This window comes from Dipodomys spectabilis, unplaced genomic scaffold, assembly GCF_019054845.1.
Source record: "Dipodomys spectabilis isolate Male_0828 unplaced genomic scaffold, ASM1905484v1 ptg000686l, whole genome shotgun sequence".
In the NCBI taxonomy this organism is placed as follows: Eukaryota; Metazoa; Chordata; class Mammalia; order Rodentia; family Heteromyidae; genus Dipodomys; species Dipodomys spectabilis.
Window position 1 is genome coordinate 132,642 of NW_024871363.1, and position 21,779 is coordinate 154,420.

Here is a 21,779-nt window from a genome sequence, read left to right on the forward strand (position 1 = left end):
TACTTTTATTTTCCTTTGTATTGTGACCTTCCTGAATGCAAATGACAAGGCCCAGAAAGTGAATATAACCTAGCATTGCTGATGTTTGGCGGGCTATTAAGGAAGCCATATCCAAAACTGGCAACTTAGGTATGGAGGTCGAATCCCCGGGTTGCCTCTAATGAATGGCGAGATTCTAAGAAACCCATTCCCATATAAATCCATACAAATGGAATGCTATAAATGTAACAATTAAATTAGTAGTGCATGATTATATTATAAAAATTATACAAAACAATTATACTACATTGACTAATTTTCAATTAGTACTTTATTATGTATTCAATCATGATACTTTGAAAAGGAAGGAATAATTTAATTGCCAATAATGGTGAGAAATATGGTATATGCAATTTCATAGTATGCAGACATCTCTCTCTTGTTTTATGCATCTACATCTATCTATCTATCTATCTATCTATCTATCTATCTATCTATCTATCTATCTATCTATCTATCTGTCTGTCTGTCTGTCTGTCTGTCTGTCTGTCTGTCTGTCTGTCTGTCTGTCTGTCTGTTTATCTACGAATCTACACATTTATCTGTTTATACACTTGTCATTCCTGGGGCTCAGTTGTAGAGTGCTCGCCTAGTATGTACAAAGCCCTGGATTCCTCACTACCATGTGCACACAGAAATCCAGAAGTTGTGCTGTTGCTCAAGCAGCCGAGCACTAGCTTTGAGCATGAAAGCTTAAGGACTGTGTCTAGTCTCTTACTCAAGACCCAGGAATGGTACCAAAAAAAGATGGAATGTTCTGACTGCAACTATATAAGGATAGCACTGCAAATACCTCATCACAGAGCAAGCCTTGAGTCTGGTGCTGACAGCTGCCATCTAACCTGACTTATCCAGAGGTAAACTGCTGCAACCCAGCTCCACAGAACCAGATGCTGCTGGCTTGCTCACCCCTGTCATCCAATATACTTGAAGGCTAAGATCTGACACTGGTGGGGTTAAAACCCGCCCTGGCCGGAAGTCTGCGAAACTCTGAGCTGTGGCTCAAAGTGGTAGAGCTCTAACCTTGAGCAAAATTTCTTAGGACAGTACCCCCAACCTTTCAGTGCAATCTCCGTGTCTGACTCCACCTCCCCCCAAAAAAGCCAACCCTCTAAATCATTAGACATGAACTTTGTGTGGCTTGGGATGTGTTTCTGAAAGAATGATAATACTGATGAAAACACCCAAATTCTAATGACAGTGTGTGGGATACAGCTATGTGATGATTCCTTCAGGAGGTGTTGTGTCCTGAGTCCTTCACAGGGTGCATTTTTTCATCTGTTTCTTATAAGAGCTCCACAAGTAAGATGATTGTGTAGATGAGAAACTTGAGGCTCAGATATGTCAGGGCCAAAATTATGTATGTACCTAACTCTAGTGAGTTGTCTCCTGCAGATAATTGTTTTGGTTTATTTTTCTCAGTCATTAACCTACAACTCAGGGCCTAGCCACTGACCATTCTCTGTTGGGCTCATGGCTAGCACTTTACCACGTGGAGCCAAGAACCGCCTTGCAACAGAGTGTTACAGTCTAGGTATCTGTAGCTGAGGTCTATCATCCTTCCTACTCAGGAAGCTTAAATATGATGATCTCAGTTCCAAACAATCCCAGACACAAAAGGTCCCATAAGTCTATTGTCTCCTATTCACCACTTAGAAATTTGAAGTGGAAGCTGGGCTCTGGTGACTTGCATCTGTCATCCTAGCCACTCAAGAGCCTTAGAGCTGAGGAATACAGTCCAAAGCCAGGCTGGGAGGAAATTCCTTGAGAGGCTTCTCTCCAGTGAACTACCAAAATCCTGCAGGGGTGCTGTAGTTCAAATGGTAGGGTGCTTGACTTTAACTGAAGAGCTCAAGGACAGCTCCCAGGCTTAGACTTCAATTCCTCCAACTTTCAAGAAAAGAAAGAAAGAAACTTGAAGTGCAGTGCTGGGACTGTGTCTTAGGGGTAGAGTACTTTGCAAGTATGAATCCCTGAGTTTGATTCCTTAGTAAAACATCTCTAGAAAAAAGCCTGAAATAGCTGTGTGGCTCCAGTGGTAGAGTGCTACCCTTGCACAGGAGAAACTCAGGTACAGTGTTCAGGTCCTGAGTTCAAGCTCCAGGACAAGTGTATGCACACACACACACATGCACACAGACGCGCGCACACACATACACACACACACACACACACACACACACACACACAGATACCAGAATTGAAGCTGTGATACCAAATTGTAAAATTCTGAGCTCATGGTCAGCACCCAGGCCCCGTTTTCAACCCAAAACCTAGCCACTCAGGGCCCATATAGGAGAGGTCAAAGGTTTCAAAACCTGATGAGCTTCAACAGCCCTAAATAACAGGAAGCATTGTGATATTAGACATATGCTTGGATTTATAAAGCTTCCAGAAATCTAGAAAGGCACTGTTACCAATAATGAATCATTGTATTAGGTTCAGCTCCCTTATTGTCTGCCAGAAAGACCCTTGAATTAATTGTAGTAGGTTATTTCAACACTGGAACATAGTATAACAAAGACAGGATAAGTACAGGGAAGTTGGCCTGCCAAGGGAGGTGGCACAAAGGAAGGCTTCCTGTCAAAACAAAGCACTGGGGAGAGTGATAGCTTGGGGTACAAAGAGGAATTTTTCTCCTAGCCTTCAGAGCCTGCCCACACTCCTCCTCACTAATTGTCCTGGAAGGAGTTGTTTGTTACACAGCTGTACAGGAGTGAGGCTTTTTGTCTGCCTGTTCCAACAATGAAGCAGATTTTCTCCAGCAGCCTGGGGTGTGGAGAAAACCTCAGGCTACTCTGGGAACAGTGAGGAGAGCCCAGGAACATGCACTGTCTTGTAAACACTCTCTGTGCTATGAAATCATTCTATTTAAAGCAAATTTCCTTAGCTGGGTGCCTTTCATCATAGGGACTCTGGACATTCACAGATAGAAATGCATGCATACATACAAGGAGAGACATGGAGTTACTTGTGTGGTTTTTTTTTTTGGCACATCTGGGGGTTGTATTATGAACCTAAGCACTGTCTCTGAGCTCATTTTGCTCAAGGGTAGCACTCTGCCCTTTAGCCACAACCCCATTCATGGTGATCTTTTATTCCTGTGATCCCTCAGAAGTAAGAGTGCTGTAGATTTTCCTGTCCCTGCTGAATTCAAACTGGCATTCTCTACCTCTCAGACTCCTGAAGAACTAGGATTACAGGCAGGAACCTCTGACTCCTGGCTTTCTTTTCTTCCTGTTCTTTTTTTTCATTGTGACAAAATGAAATCTTCACAGTGTCATTATAATGGTTTGCATTTCGAAGTAAACTACCCAGGCCTGGAGTTCAAATGCCAGGACTCCCACCTACACATGGAGGGATATCTTGAGAAAATTTTCCTATTCATGTGAATGCTTAATGGAATGTTATAAAAATAACAATTAAATTTGCAGTTAGTTCATGTATATTATTTAATTATATATATGATATTACTACCAATTATTGATAAATTATCCCTTACTTTATTTAAGTATTATGGTTGAATACATAACAAAGTATTAATTGCAAATTAGTCAATGTACTATAATTATTGTGTATAATTTTATAATGGAATCATACAATACTAATGTAATTGTTACTTTACAACATTCCATTCATATGGATATACAAAAAAGTAGTGGATTATGTCTTCCATTCTAGCACCATGGTATGATTATCCCAATTAAAGAATACTGACTACTTTTACATTAATGCTTTAATAAATATTCAACCATGATATTTCATTAAATGGAGGCATAATTTAATAATAATTCACAATATATATAATTTAATATCCTCACATTGTCTCTCTCTTATATATATTGCAAACTACACATCTATCTATCCATTTATCTAACCATCTATATCTATACCTACATCTACATCTATATCTATATATATCAGTCACAATTATGGCTTGTTCCCAGGTTCTCAGAACTGGCTGGTAGCTCAGTTTGCCAAAGGCTTTTGTTCTACAACTGACCCATTTATAAGTTTGGCATTGTGGGCTGTGAGTTCAAATCCCAGCATGGCCAAAATTTTATATGTGGAGTCAGAAGCCAATTTTGACACATACTTTTTCCTTCTCTGTGAAAGTCCTGGATCTTAGTATGATGTATAATCCACATGCAAATATATCCATGTGATAATATGTAATAAATATAATAAATGGTATATATATAATAAACTAAAATAAAACATAAGGGTAATAAATGCCATATGGAGTAACCCCATGTATGTAAATAGATCTCATATATGAATATTATTTTTATCAGTGCTGGAGCTTGAATTTGGGCCCTGGGAACTGGGCTGAAATTTTTGTCTTCAATGACGGTGAGCTTCCTCTGCCCCACAGTGCCACAGAGTTACCTAGACCCTGAATTCAAATCTCAGGCCTGCCAGAAAAATGATGAAAATTACAAGCAAGGGCCTTAATTTCTTTTGGCCAGGATTAGGACTTGAACTCAGCTCATGACAATTCTGCCTCAGCTTCGATCATCCTAGAATGGGGAGCAGCGTCTGGACCCACAGTCCATCCTGAGATCCTAGGACCCGAGTTCAAATCTTGGGACTGGCAAAAAAAAACAAAACAAAACGGAGAAGTGCTGGGAAGTTGGCTCAGTTATAGATTGCTTGCCTTGCATGCATAAGACCCTGGGTTCGATTCCTCAGCACCACATAAGCAGAAAAAAGCAGGAAGTAGTGTTATGGCTCAAGTGATAGAGCGATAGCCTTGAGCTGAAAATTTGGGGTCAGCACCCAGACCCAGAGTTCTGGCTCCAAACCGAAAAAAAAGAAAGAAAAAAATAGTACCGGGAAAAAAAAAAAAAAGGAGAAGGATAAAACTGGGAAGTTCCAGGAGGCGGTTTTACATTTTTTTTCCTTTACAACCATCCTGGGTCTAAATATCAGGGACCATAAAGTGTACATGACCTTGCACTGTTGAACTTTGGTGGGCTATCAGGGAAGCCATAGCCAAAACCAGCTACCTAGGCCTGGCATACGAATCCCAGGACTGCCACCTATCCACGGCGGGAGATCCTAAGAAACGCATTCCAATATACATCCATATGAATGGAATGTTGTAAAGTAACAATTACATTAGTAGTGTATGATTACACTATAAAATTATACACAATAATTATAGTACATTGACTAATTTACAATTAATACTTTGTTATATATTCAACCATAATACTTAAATAAATTAATGGATAATTTATCAATAATTGGTAGTAATATTGTATATATAATTAAATAATATACAGACATCTCTGTCTTGTTTTATACATATACACATACATACATATATATATATATATATATATATGTATGCAAAAGTCTCTCTCTATATATATATATTTCTAAACTTGTCATTCCTGGGGCTCAGTAGTAGAGTGCTCGCTTAGTATTTATGAAGTCCTGGGTTCGATTCCACACTATCACATGCACAGAAAAAGCCAGAAGTGGTGCTGTTACTCAACCAGTTGGGCACTGGCTTTGAGCATGAAAGCTTAGGGACTGTGTGTAGGCCCTTACTCAAGCCCCAGGACTGGCACCAGAAACAAGTTAGAATGTTCTAACTGCAAGAATAGAAGGCCAGGATTTCAAATACCTCCTCACAGATCAAGTTGGTAGTCTGAAGATGATAGCTGCCATCTAAATTGACTTAGCCAGAGGTCAACAGCTGCAACCCAACATCATGGAACCAGATACTGCTTGCTCACCCCTAACTGCTCAGAGGGTGAGATCAGACAATGGTGGGTTGAAAACTCAGTCCTGCCAGGAAATCTGCTAGACTCTGAGCTGTGCCTCAAAGTGGTAGAGCTCTAGCCTTGAGGAAAAGGTCTTAGGACAGTACCTCCAACCTATGAGTGAAATCTCCTAGGCTGATGGCCCTCCCCACAAAAAAAACACCCCTCTAAACTGTTAGATGTGAACTTGTGCAGTTTGTGACCTGTATCTGAAAGAATGGTGATAAGCACCCTAAATCTAATGACAATTTGTGAGATACAGCTATGTTATGAGTCCTTCCTTGGGTGTTGGGTGTTGAGTCCTTCACGGGTTACTGGGTTGTTCATGGGGTATTGTGTACTGAGTCATTCACAGGGTACTATGTGTTGAGTCCTTCACCAGTTGTATTCTTTCATCTGGTCCTTATAAGATCTGCACAAGTAAGATGATTGTGCAGATGAAAAAGTCGAGGCTCAGATATGTCCCAAAGGCAGGGCCAAATTTATGTATATACTGAGCTCTAGTGACTTGTCTCCTGTAGACAATTGTTTTGGTTTAGTTTTCTATATCATGAACCTTGAACTCAGAGCCTAGGTGTTGACTTTCTTCTTGGGTTCATGGCTAACGTTCTACTATGTGGAGCCAAGGACCCCCTTGCAGCAAAGTGTCACGGCTTAGGTCTCTTTAGCTGAGATCTATCATCCTGCCTGCTCAGGAAGCTGAGGATCTTGGTACCTTTTCCCCATGGTGGTTGAGTGGCTCTGATGCTCTTTAGTCTTGATGTAATGATGCCAGAGAGATGTTTGTATCTGGAAATGAGCACATCTCTATCCAAGGACTTTAAAGTACCTTTTAAAAATACTTTTGAAAGTGATTTTAAAATATTCTAATGAAATTTTCAAAAAGTTTGTTAATTTCTACTCTCAAAATTAAAGTCACTAAATTATGGAGTTAAAAATATTATCCCAGATTACGGACAAAAGCCAGCCTGGGCAGGAAATTCCTTGAGATGGTTATATCCAATAAACCATCAGAAAGCCTAAAAAGGTGCTGTAGCTCAAGTTGCAGTGCACTAGACTTGAGCTGAAGAGCTCAGAGACAACACCCAGGCCAAGACTTGAACTCCTCCAACTTACAAGAAAAGAAAGAAACCTGAAGTGGAGAGCTGCGATTGCTTCTTAGGGGTAGACTGCTTTACATGTGTGAAACCCTGGGTTTGATCCACATCCCTAGAAAAAAAGGCTGAAGTAGCTGTGTTACTCAAGTGGTAGAGTGCTGTCCTTGGACATGAGAAACTCAGGTACAGTGGTTAGGTCCTGAGTTCAAGCACAAACACAAACACACACACACACACACACACACACACACACACACACACACACACACACACACGGAGGCACCATTGCCAATAATGAATCATTTCATTAGGTTCAGCTCCCTAATTATCTGCCAGAAGGACTCTTGAATTAATGTTAGCAGTTTGGTTCAACACTGAAACACAATCTTACAATGACAGGATGAGTGCAGGAACTTGGCCTGCCATTGAGGTTGCACAAATGAAGGCTTCCTGTCAAAACAAAGCACTGGGCTTGGGGCTGGTGGCTCATGCTTCTAATCCTAGCTACTCAGGAGGCTGAGATTTGAGGATCATGGTTCAAAGCCAGTTTGGGCAGGAAAGACTATGAGACTCCTATCTCCAATAAACCACTAGAAAACCGGAAGTGGCTCTGTAGCTCAAGTGGTAGAGCACTCACCTTGAGCTGAAGAGTGCAGGGACAGCACCCAAGCCCAGAGTTCAAGCCCCATGACCGACCAAAAAACAAAGACAAAAACAAAAAAACAGCACTGGGGAGAGAGATAGCTTGGGGTACAAAGAGGTCTTTTTCTCCTGACCTTCAGCGCCTGCCCGCACACATCCTCAATAATTGGCCCGGATGAGTTGTTTGTTACACAGCAATACAGAAGTGAGGCTTTTTGTCTGCCTGTTCCAACAATGAGGCAGACTTCCTCCAGCAGCTGGGGTATGGAGAACCCCTCAGGCTACACTGGGAACAATAAGGGGAGCCCCAGAACATGCACTGTCTTGAAAGCACTTGCTGTGCTATGGAATCATCCTATTCAAAGCAAATTTTCTAGCTGGGTACATTTTTTCATAGAGACTCGGATGTTCAATAATATAAATACATGCATACATACACAGACACATGGAGTTACTGGCTCTTTTTTTTTGTGGCATATCCTGAGACTTGTACTGTGAGCCTAGACATTTTCACTGAGCTCCTTTTGCTCAAGGAAGCATTTTATTGTGTCTTAAACCATGATTACCCTAGGCTGGGGTGCAGCTTTTACATCCACAGATAATCCAGGGATCCTAAGACCCGAGTTCAACTCCCAGCGCTGGCAAAATTACAACAAACCAACAAAAATGGAGGTGGAAAAATCAGGAAGTTTTACACAACAGTTTTACCTTTGTTTCCTTAGCACTGTGACCCTCCTGAGTCTCAATGACTCAGCTTGAAAATTGTACGTGAGCTTGCATTGATGAAGGCTTAGGGCTCTCAGTAAAGCCTGAGCCCAACCTAGACACCTAGGCCCTGAGTTCAATCCTGGGATGCCACCTACACATGGGTGAAGATCCTAGGAAACTTATTCCTATCTATAGGAACACTAATAGAATGTTTGAAATGTACTAACTGAATTACTAATTAGCTAGTCATTCCAGTTTAAGATTGTATTCAATAAATATAGGTCATTGATTAATACTTTATAAGTCTTCTTCTATAATTGATTAATGGAGGCATAATTTTATACTAAATAATTGGTAGCAATATAATATATAGAAATAAGATATAGAGATCACCCTTTATATAGGGTTATACACTAGAGTCTACATAAATGTTTATCTGCCTCTCTCTCTGTATATATTTATAGATGCATACACATTTTTGTTTTCTTTTTTTTTTTTTTTTTTTGTCGGTCGTGGGGCTTGAACTCTGGGCCTGGGCGCTGTCCCTCAGCTCTTCAGCTCAAGGCGAGCGCTCTACCACTTGAGCTACAGCGCCACTTCCGGTTTTCTGGTGGTTTATTGGAGATAGGAGTCTCATGGTCTCTCCTGCCCGGGCTGGCTTTGAACCGTGATCCTCAGATCTCAGCCTCCTGAGTAGCTAGGATTACAGGCGTGAGCCACCAGCGCCCGGCGCATACACATTTTTAAATACACACACACACACACACATACACACACATACAAACTGCAATCTAAACATCTATCTGTTTTTATATTGGCCATTCCTAGGGCTTGATCTCAGTTCCTCTGCCCGCCAACTTCTCTTGCATCAGACTGGTGTGCTAACATTTACCCATTCATGAAGAGGGCCTGCTAGGCCCTGAGTTTAAGTCACAAAACTGCCAAAAACTTAATCCTTGTGGAGGGCCAATTGTCCCACTTGTTTTTCTTATCGGTGAAATTTCTGGGATTCAGGAATGATGTAGAATACATAGGCACATCTATGTCTTATATAATAGGATGCAAAAAATTTTATAAGTGTAATCATACTCACTAAAGTACATAAGAAATAAAGAAAACACAAAATAAAATGAATACACTAACCACAATATGCAGTAAACATGTGTAGATAAATATAAATCATGTATTTAAAATATATACGAATATTAATTTTTTGAGGACTAAGACTTGAATTCAGGCCCTAGGAACAGGCCTGAATTTCTTGTCTTCCAGAAGGGTGATCTTCCCCATCCCCCACAGTGCTGCAGATTTACCCAGACCCTGAGTTCAATTCCCAGGCCTGGCAGAAAAAATGGTGTGAATTCCAAGCCAAGGAGCCTCAATATTTTTAAAATATTTTTAATGTATGTATGTATGTATGTATGTATTTTTATTTTGTCAAGCACAGGGCTTGAACTCATGTTGTGGCAATTCTGCCTCAGCTTTGATCACTCTAGGCTGGGGTGTAGCCACTGGACCCTCAGCCGAACCTGGGTTCCTGTGCCCCAAAGTCTGAGAAGAAAAAAAATAATTAATGCGACAGAGAAAAAAAAAAACTGGCAACTTGCAGAAGGCTGCCGGTTTTACATTTGTTTTCTTTGCAAGGTGACCATCCTGTCTGAATGACACTGTTGAAAAATGTTGGTAACCTGGCATTGCTGAAGGCTGGCGGGCTACCAAGGAAGCCATAGGCCAACATGGCAACATAGGCCCTGTGTTTGAAGCCCGGTCGTGACCCCTACCAAAGGCGGGAAATCCTAAGAATCTCCTTCCTATTCATAGGAATACCGACAGAAGATTATGAATGGCAAGGTTGAATAAGTTTTTTCTGAATACTATTGTATAAATAGAGTGATTTTAGGAGGCCAATGGATTTTAATGAATATTTTTGACATATTCAAAGAATAGTATTAATTACATGGACGCAATAGTTTCGGAACAGTGGTTGATTTAATTAATAATTCATTAAGGATGAAAACAATAATATTGATTACATGGAGAGGCAACAGCCCTAGGGGTCTCTAGCTGAGGTCTCTCATCCTGCTTTTTCAGGTAGCTGAGATCTGAGGACCTGGGTTCCAAACTATCCCAGACACAAAAGTCCTCATGAGCCTATTATCACCAATTCACCACTAAGAAACCTGAAGTGGAAGCTAGGTGCTTGTCACTCATATCTGTCATCCAAGCTATTCAGGAGGATGAGATCTGAGGATCATGGTTCAAAACCAGCATGGGCAGGAAAGTCCTTGAGACACTTACATCCAATGGACCACCAGAAAAGCTGAAGTGGCATTTGGCTTAAGGGATAGAGCACAAGACTTCAGCTGAAGAGCTCAAGGACAGCACCCAAAGCCAGACATCATCTTCTACAACAATAAAAAAAAAGATAGAAACAAACAAACCAACCTGAAGTAGAGGGCTGGAAATGTGCCTTAGGGGTAGAGTGCTTTGCAAATATGAAACCCTGCGTTTGATTTCTCAGGACCACAGTCATTAAAAAAAAGCCTGAAGTGGATCTGTGGAGAGGGCTATACTCATACAAGAGAAACTAAGTACAGTGCTCAGGTCCTGAGTTCACCCTCCAAGAATCGTGCATGTGCCTATGTGCCCTCTCCCACGTGTGCGCACACACACACACACAAACACACACACACTCATACATACACAGACAAGAAGTGATGCTGTTACACAAAATGGTAAAGCACCAGGCTTCTACACTGAGCTCATGGTCAGCACCCAAGCCCTGTGTTCAACCCCAAAACCTAGCCACCCAGGGCCCAACTAGGAGAGGTCAAATGTTTCAAAACCTGATGAGGTTCACCAGCCCTAGATGACAGGAAGCTTTGTGATACCAAATACATGCTTGGATTTCCCAAGCTTCCTGAAACCTAGGAGAGGCATCATAGGCCCATCATCACAGGCAATGAAACATTTCATTAGGCTCAATGCCCTACTTGTCCACCAGAAGGATTCTTGAATTATATTGAGCACTGTATCTGAACACTGGAATATAGCCTCACAAAACCAGGATAAGTGCACAGGACGTTGCCTGTCACAGAAGGTGGCACATATGAAGGCTTCCTGTCAAACCAGAGCACTGGGGAAATAGATAGTTTGGGGTACAAAGAGACCTATTTCTCCTGAACTTCAGAGCCCACCCACACTCATCCTCACTATCTGACCCAGACGGAGTTGTTTGCTACACAGTTGTACAGGACTGAGGCCTTTTGTCTTCCTGTCCAGACAATGAGACAGACTTCTTCCAGCAGGCCTGGGATGCAGAGAAACCCTCAGGTTACACTGGGAACAGTGAGGGGAGCCCCGCAACAGGCACTATCATGAAAACAGTCTCTGTTGTGAAATCATTTTATTGAATACACATTACCTAGTTTGGTGCCATTCATCATAGCTACTCTGGAGCTTCACCTATAGGAATACATCCATACACACCCAAAGACATGGAAGTAGAGGCTCTTTTTGAGGGGGCAGTTCTTGTGGTGGAACTATAAGCCTAGAACTTGTCCCTGAGCTCATTTTGCTCAAGGATAATGCATTAAGCTTGAGTCACATCCCCACTTCTGGGTTTTTCTGTGATCTCTTAGAAATAAGTGTCATGGACTTTCCTAATCTGGCTGGAATAAAATACAGATTCTCTACATATCACCCTCTGAGGAGCTGGGATTACAGTGAGAAGCCACTGGCACCTTCTTTCTTTTCTTCTTCATTTTTAATCTGGACAATCTGACTTCTTAGCAGGGTCATTCCAATGATTTGAATTTATAAATTAACTACCCAATGTTCTTTAGAGCTGGTTTACCTGAGAAAGATTTTCTCTCCTCATCTTCTCCTCTGGGTCACATGTTTGAAGCCAAAAGTGAGAAATGAGTGTCACAGGATTTGGGAGCAAATGTCCACAGGACATGTCAATTCTGTCACTTAGCATTGAGCTGCAGTGAATTTGCTCTCTCAAGATGAGAAGACCAAACCTGGAGTGATCCTCATAATGTCTGCATTACTCCTTTTGTCTATAAAATGATCTAGTAATTATGAGTGTTGTGTGTCGACAACCTTAAGTATCTAGAACCCACTACAAGCATCTTCATGTATCTCTTTTTCTCTAGTGCCTCTCGAGATTTAGACTAAGGGATTGTGTGGAGGGACTCCTTGGTGTATCCCTGAGGAAAGCCGCTTGAATCCTGTTTGGGAGATCGCCGTTCAAATTCAGCCTGAGCAAGAATTCTGTGAAACTCTTATCTCCATTAAATCACCAGAAAACCAGAAGTGGAACAGGGGTCCAGAGGGCAGAGTTCCAGCTTTGAGAGAGAAAGCTGAGAAGGAGACACAGGCCAGACCAGGCAGGAAAGCCTGGGAGGTGCTGAAAGTGGAGCTGTGGCAGTGATAAAGCCTCAGCTTTGGGAAAAACAGCTGAGGAATGCATTGGGCCCTGAGGTTAAGCACTGGGATGTCCACAAAAAATTTTCAAAAAGAGAAGGCCAATTTTATGTATCAGTGCCCTACCTACTTATGTCTGTATATTAACTCCCTGAATGCAAACAGACCTTATGCAGTGCTTCTCTTTTTATTTTACTGATTTTTATTTCAGATATGCTCCTTTCATATACTGCATCATTCTCTTCATTTCAGGCCCATGGCTTTTCTCTTCCAGGGTTCCAGGCCTGTGTCCTCATATGATACACTGACACTCTCAGGAGCCTTTATTTACATTTTGTTATGAGGCCAATGCAGGAACCATAACAAACTAGGCAGGGGAAAAGAAGACCAGGTTTCATAGAAGTATCCAGTATTCAGAAAATTAAACTTGGGGAGGTAAAATGGCGACATACTTTCCTAAAAAACTACCATTAAGGAAAGATGAGGGAGCTGGGAATGTGGATTACTGAGAGAGTGCTTGTCTAGCATGCAAGAAGCCCTGGGTATGATTCCTCAGTAGCACATACACAGAATAAGCAACAATTGGGGCTGTGGCTCAAGTAGTAGAGTGCTACAGACAGTGCCCAGGCCTTGAGTTCAACCCAAGAACTGGCAAAGTGATACCTAGGTAGAATGGTAGGTAGGTAGATAGATAGATAGACAGACATAGGATAGATAGAAAGGTAGATAGATAGATAGATAGATAGATAGATAGATAGATAGATAGATAGATAGATAGATAGATAGATAGATAATAGATAGGAAGATGATAGATGAATCTGGTCTTGGATTTCAGGAGGAAAGAAGGGAACAATTCCCAGACATTAGGCCTTTTGCAGTGGGCCAGGACACCAGAATTGCCTTCACACAACCATAGAGCAAGAAGACTCTCTCTTTCCCACTTCTCAGGCAGCCAAGGGCACCGAGCCAATTGGACAGAGCCAGGTTCTAACTCAGATGGTTGGAGAAAGAAGAGAAACAACCCTGACTCTAGTTGGTCTGGGGATTTGAGTTAATTATGTGGAGAACGAAGGAAGGAGAAAGGACTGGCAGAGGTAGAAGAAGGGCCTTCAAATCTGACAGATGGAGAGTCAAAAACCCACTCCCTAAGACCACAGAGCAGGGTTTTTCTACTCTGTTCCTCCCCTCTCCCCGACTAAACTGGCTCTATTGGTAACCTAAGATAGCCTGATTCTCCCTTCACTTGTGGGAAGAATGTTAATTAGTCATTGTTTGAAGAGGCTGAGAAAAGCCTGACCCTGGTGTAACTCTAACAAGTGTTTTAGTTTTCCTCCCATTGCTGTCATTGCCTGGAATATATGAAGTGGTTTTGCTGCTCACTTATCTGTTGAATGTGTACATTCTGCCTCCGAATCCTGTAGGCCTGGTCTCTGCACCTAGCCTGGCTTTTGAAACTGTTCTCTGTCCTTCAATTACAGTGTTACACTGGAGTTCTTTCGGCTAATGGAGCTAGGGTTTGGAGCCTGAGAACTTCATGTGAACCCAAGATGGGTCAATGTTTCTTTCCTGCTTCTATAGCTCAAGAATTCCAAGAACATTTAGAGTACAAGTACTTCTCATCACCAAGGGAAACACAGGAAGCTCTTGAACATCTGACCTTTCAGAAGTGGAAGTCAGAGTCTCATAGACTTTCCTGCCCTGGCTGGCTTCACCTTGTGATCCTCAAACCTCAGTCTCCTGAGCTAGGGTGACAGGCCTGAACTACTGGTGCTCTGCTAGGCTCAGAGCTGTAATGACCTTGACAGTACAAGTCAACTGCTGTCACAATGTGCTTGGGGAGCATATTAAGCCTTTCAACATTGGACCTTTCAGAACCCTGTAGGACACACGATTACAATGCTAGAGTCTGAGAGGCTGGGCATATGGATGTGATACACTTGAACCTTATGCTCTGACTCAAATTCTGGTATACATCAGTGTTCATTTTCCAAAGAATGATCTCATAATTAGCAAATAGGAAAAGTACCTGGATTAACCCTCACTTTTTTCCCAACAGTGTGTCTTGAACTCAAGCCTGGGCACTGTCCCTTAGCCCCTCAGGTCAAGACGAACACTCTACCACTTGAGTAATAGCACCACATTTGGTCTTTGGGTGGTTCACTGGAGATAAGAGTCTAACAGGCTTTCCATGGCTAAGCTGTCTTTGAACGGTGGTCTTCATCTCTCAGCCTCCTGAGATGCTAGAGTTCCATGTGTGAGACACTGGCATCTGGTCTATTGTTTTTGACAGTCCTGGGGCTTGATCTTAGGGCCTAGGTAAGAGCTAGGTAAGAGCTCCTTTATATCAAGACTAGCCACTTGAGCCACTCCACAGTTTCTACCTTTTTCTGAGTATGTGGCACTGAGGATTCAAACCCTGGCATTCATGCATGCTAAGCGAGCTCTTTACCACTAAGCCACATTTCTAGCTCCATCCTTTCAATTTTTTCCCTCACTTGACTATCCTCAGGAAAAGGTTTCTGACTATAAATCATCTAAAGAAATCCCAATAGGAAGAAGTCCAAAGATTGGACAAAGCTCATACTTGGAAGAGACTCTAAACATGTGAAAACTGTGACAAATGCGTCCATTTAATTATGTATTATGTTTCAACACTTAATAAAATATTAATGAAAAATGAGTCAATGTCCTAAATTGTTGCATAGAATTTTATTATAGGTGTGCAAAATGTAATAAATATTATGTGTATAATATGCTAAATACAATAATCAATCAATTAATGAATCAAAGAAAAATAAAATACAAAATCAATAATAAAATCATAATATGAAATTAACATACATAAGTGTATATCATATATTACACATGTATTGAAATATTTTTTCAATTGCAGGACCTTCATTCAGGCCCTGGGAACTCTAGCCTGAATTTCTTTTCCTCAAAGACAATGAGCTTCGCCTTCACCCATGGTGTAAGAGTTACCTGGATGGTGAGCTCAAATACTAGCAATGGCAGAAATACTGGCCCCAGTTTCGACCGTGACTTACTTTTTTTAATGGAAGCAATCATGTTGACTCAGTTCCATACGGAACATTTAAAAAAAGCAGTGGAGAATTTTGTACAGCTATTCAGACTTACTTTCCTTACCTCTAAAGTGCTTCTCTGAGAACTATATTGTTTCTTTTTTGAACTTTTTTATTGCAAAATTGTTTTACAGAGGGATTAGAGTTACAGGAGCAAGGTAATGAGTACGTTTCCAATTGAGCATTGTTGACCCCTCCTTTGTTTTCCCCCTACCATCCCTTGCCTCCCATCTCCACAACTACCTCACCCTGCCGAGGTCAGTGACTTAGTTTTTCATTTTTGATTGGTTTTGAACTCAAGCTGTGGCAACTCTTCCCTCACATTGCTACAAATTTACCAAGACCCTGAGTTCAAATCCCAGGCTAGGAAAGAAAACTGGCAGAAATTCCAAACCAGGGAGCTTTATTTTTTTTTAATTTACTTAAATAATGTTTTTTCTTTATTCTTTTTTTTTTTTTTGTTACAACCATGCGGCTTGAACTCAGTTCGTTTAAACTCTGCCTCAGTTTGGATGTCCCATAGCCGACCCTGAGATCCTAGGCCCAGAGTTCTTGCAGGTAGAAAAAAAAACTGGAAAGCACAAAAAGTGGCAAGCTGTAGAGGGCTGGGGTTTTATGATTTTTTTCTTTGGACAGTAACCATCCTGAGTCTGAATGACATAGCTGCAAGGTGGACCTGCCCTGCCCTTGCTGATGGCTGGTGGGCTATCAGTGAAGCCATAGGCCAACCTGTCAACATATGCCCTGGGTTCAAATCCCAGTCCTGATACCAATGGCAGGAGATCACAAGAGACTCATTCCTATGCATAGGAATACTGATTAAAAGAGTAGTTCATGCATCAATCTTGTCTAAAATTGGATTCAATAATCCTAGAATGCTGATTGGTCTTAATGTTATTAAGCATGAAAAAGATAATATTCCTTCAATGGTGGGATAATAAATACCTAAGAATTGTTAGGAACATAGTAGTTGTCATTCAATCATAGATAGATGGCTCTGGCACTCTTTACTAATATATATTTATTTGTACACCACCGTCTGCCTATCCATGTATTGTTGCTTTGGCCAAACTTGGGGGTTGATCTCAGTGCTGGGCAAACACCTGACAGCTTCATTGTCTAGAGGCTGCCATGCTGAAACTCACCCATTCATGAATTGGGCCTGCTAGACACCGAGTTCAGATCCTCACACTGCCAGACATGATGGAGAACACATCTAAAATCTAGATTTTATGTGATAGGATGTAAGCAATGTAATAAATGGTATAGGTGTCATCAGAGTCAATAACATAAATGGTAAATAAATGAATAAAACAAGAAATAAAATGAATAACCACACCAAACACAATATGGACTGAACATCTGTATGGAAGTGTAAATCCCATCGTTAAAATGTATATAAGCAGTATCTTTTCCAGGCATGAGGCTTGAACTCAGCCCCCCTATGAAGAGGGAATGGCAAGACATTCTGAGATACTCATTTCTGGACCTAGGAAGAGTCATGGAATGCAACCGATCTCATCCTTGAATGAGTACTTCGTGCATGATGCAAGTAGGAAATGATAGGCAAGACTCATGGGGTAAAGATTATTTGGAAAGGAGAGTTGATGAAGCGTGACAATAATAATCACAGTCATGAAATGGAGGCATCAGGAAAGATCAAAGAATAAGTAGTCACACAGATTGGATTCCATCATTGGTCACCATTAATCCTACTCTATACAAATATATACTTATTTGCATACTACCTTCAGCTTATGGATGGGTGACTATTGTGCTCTCAACTCTCCCCCCAGGGGGGCACAAACTCAGGTACTGGGAAGGCCTAGCTCCTTCGTTGCTAACAGGCTAATGTGCTCATGTGGAACCATTCACCAATGGTGCCTGCTAGGCTTGAGTTCAGATCCCAGCCCTGCCAAAAGATTCATCTTGATGCCAGAAGCCATTCGTTACACCTGTTTCATTTCCTGTGCAAGTACTGGGTCCCAGCTAGGATGGCGAATGCATGGGCCACCCTGTGGTCATGGGAATAAGTTGTTATCCATGTCAGCCCAGTTATACCTGTCATCATATACTCAAGAAAATACACAATACCTTCATGAATAGCGTACAAATTAAGACAATAAGTACACTCAATGCATGATGCAGTCCACACACGGATGTGAATATACATCCCATGTTTCAATGATGCATACAGGACTATTTTGGCCTCACTAGGGCTCGATCTCAGTTCCTGCGAACAACTCCTTACCAGCTCCTTACTGGCTCACAGTAAGGTGTGATCACGTGGACCCACTGTGCAGTTGGGCTTCTTAAGCCCGGAGTTCGAGTCCCAGCACTGCCAAAAATTCACCCTGATTTGAGAAGACAGTTGTTGCACCTGTTTTCCTGTGCTGCACAAATTCTGGGTCTCTGCTAGATGGAGAAGGTATAGGCAAAACTATACTCATGGGAATAGGTTCTCATCCAGTGCACCAGAGTTATATCTGTCAATCTATACTTAAGAACATACACAATACATCAATGAATAAGACACAAAATAAAGAGAATGACTACACCAAACGCAACATGCTGCCCACCTATGTTTGGAAATATAGATCCTCTGTTTAATTATGAATTTATGACTATATTGGCCCCTACCAGGGATCAATCTCAGGTCCCGGGTATGGTCTAGCTCCTTAGAGGCTCACAGCTGGTGTGCTCACCATGACCCATTAACCAATTGGGCCTGCTTGGCCTTGAGTTCAAATTCCAGCACTGCCAAAAGACTCATTCTGATGTGGAAAGCCTAGGGTTGCACATGTTTTCGTGTTCTGTGCATGTCCTGGGTGTCATTGAGGATGGAGAATGCTATATAGGCAACCCTATAGCCAGGGGAGTAGGTTGTCATCCATGTCAGCACAGTTATATCTGTCACTATACTCAATAAAATGCACAATACTTCAATGAATAAGACACAAAATAAAAAGAATAACTACACTGAATGCAAGATGCATACCACACCTCTAGGTAAAGAGGGGTCCTATGTTTTAAAAAGTAGGCTTGTTATTTTGTCCAGTGCTGGGCTTCAAAATCAGGCCCTGTACCAGGTCTGACATTCTAGTCTTCAAGGATGGAGAGCTTCCCCTTTCCCCACAGTGCAACAGAGGTACCCACACCTGAGTTCAAATCCTAGCACTGACAAAAGATTCATCCTGATGTCAGAAGCCAGTTGTTGCACACGTTTTCTTCTCCTGTGAAAGTCTTGAGTATCAACTAGGAAGGGGAATTCATAGACAACCCTATAACCATGGGAACCTTTTGTCATCCATGTCAGCACAGTTATACCTTTCACCATACTTAGTAAAATACACAATACCTACATGATGTAGATACAAAATAAGAAGAAGTTCACTAAACACAATATGCTATTGATAGATATATGTCAATATAGATTGTATGTTTAAATTATGAATTCATTACTATAGTGGACCAACTTGGGGATCAATGTCAGATCACAGGTTGGTGTGTTAACCTTGACTTATTGGCCAATTGGTCCTACTAGTCACTGAGTTCAGATCCCAGCACTACCAACAAGTGGATCGTGGAGTAAGAAGCCAAGTGTGAAACTTGTTTTCCTTTTTTCTGAATATCCTGGGTGATCCTGAGAATCCTGGCAAGGTAGAGAACATTTCTACAAATCTAGATGCTCTGTGATAGGATGTCATCAATGAAATAAACAGTATAGGTTTCATCATAGTACAATCAATGGTAAATAAATGAATAAAACAAAAAATATAAGGAACAACCACACCAAACATGTATGGACTGAACATCTACAGGTAAGTATAAATCCTGTCTTTACAATGTATATAATTAGTATGTTTTCCAGGGCTTGGGCTTGAATTCAAGACTAGTGAACAGGCCTGACTTTCTTATCTTCAACTAGAGTGATCTTCCCTTTCATCCACATTGCTGCAGATTTACCCACATTCTGAGTTCAAATCCAAAACCTAGAAGAGTAAACGGCATGAATTGCAAACCAGGGAGCTTTTTTTTTTTAAATTTTACTTTTCTCAATATGGGGCTTGAACTCAGGTTGTAGCAACTCTGCTCAGCTTCATTCACCCTAGGCTGGGGTGCAGTCACTAGACCTATAGTTGCTCCTGGGATCCTAGATCACCTAGGCCTTGCAGGGAAAGCAATGCACAGAAAAATGTGGCCTGTTTATGTTTTCTTCCTTTGCACGGTGACCCTTATGGGTCTGAATGACACTGTTGCAAAGTGTATTTCATCTTGCATTGCTGAAGGCTTCCAGACTATTGGGGAGGCCATAGGCCCATGTGGCAACATAGTCCCTGATTTCGAGTCCCTGGCCTGACTCCAACCAATGGCAGGAGATACTAAGAAAATGGTCCCCCATCCATAGAAATAACAATGGAATGTTTTCAATGTCACGGTTGAATGAGTTGATCGTGAATGATGCTCCTATAAAATTAGACAGCATCATTTCAGGAGGCTGATAGACTTTATTTAATATTTATGAAGCATTAAGAGAATATTATTACTTACAAGAACACAATAATTTCAGGACACTGATTTCATTAAGGATGAAAACAATTATATTAATTACATTGATGCATAATTAAAACCCAGGAATTGGTAGGAATCTAATCTATATAACTGAATAATGTATAGATATCTCTTACACTCGATAAAGATATATATATATTTATTAACGTACTGCCATCTGCATATCAATGTTATTATTTTGTTAACCACTGGGGGTTGATATCAGGTCCTGGGAACAACCTGTCGGCTCAATTTGCCCCAGGTTGGAGTGCTGACACACACCCATTCATGAATTGGGCCTTGTAGGCTTGTAGGCCATGAGTTCAGATGCCAGCACTGCCAAAAAATGATTTGTGGAATAAGAAGCTGATGGTGACACATGTTTCCTTTTCTGTGAAAGTCCTGGGTGTCAGGTATGAAGTGGAATACATATGCAGACATATATCCTATGTAATTAATGTAATAAATGCTTTTTTTGGGGAGGTGTGGTCGTGGGGCCTGAATTCTGGGCCTGGGCGCTGTCCCTCAGCTCTTCAGCTCAATGCTAGCACTCTACCACTTGAGCCAGAGCACCACTTCTGCCTTTTTTCTTTTTGCTTATGAGGAATCGAACCCAGGGCCTCACGCATTCAAGGCAAGTGTTCTACCACTGAGCTACCTTCCCAGGCCCATATAATCAATGTTTTATGTGACATAATAGTCAATGAAATAAATGTTCAATGCATGAATAAAACAAAAAATTAAATAATTGCACTGAATGAAATATAGTCAACATATGTTTATAAATATAAATCATATATGTAAATTGTACATGAATAGGATGTTTTCTAGTGGTGGGGATCTATTTCAGGCCTAAGGAACAGACTTGAATTTCTTGACTTCACAGAAACCAGCTTTCCCTTCCCACATAGTGCATCAGAGTAACCAAGACCATGAGTTCCAAAACCAGTCCGGGAAGAAAAATGGCACCTTTATAGTATGTGAGACCCAATTCTTAGTTATTTCATTATGCCTCCATTTTATTAATGTGATTGTTTAAATGCTCAATAAAATAGTAACTAACATCTATCAGTGTCCTATAATATAATTGTGTATAATTTCATACTGAAATCATTCAAGAACTGCTCATTCAATCATGACACACATCACATTCCTTTGGTAATCATATGGATAGGAGTAAGGTTTTTGGATCTCCTGCCATTTGGAGGTGGCAGGACCAGTATTCGAACTGTGGGCTACAGCTCCCACCACTTAAACCCAAGGATAGGGAACTAACCTGTTTGTCCAAGAACATCAGCAAGACCAATGATTAAGCAGGCACCAGTGGCTCTCAGTAGTCCTCCTTGATACTTACAAGGCTGTGATTGGAGGATCATGGTTGAAGTCATCTTAAGCAGGAAAGTCCTTGAGACCCCTTGCTAACTCAAGTGACAACAAAGCCAGAAGCGCTGTGG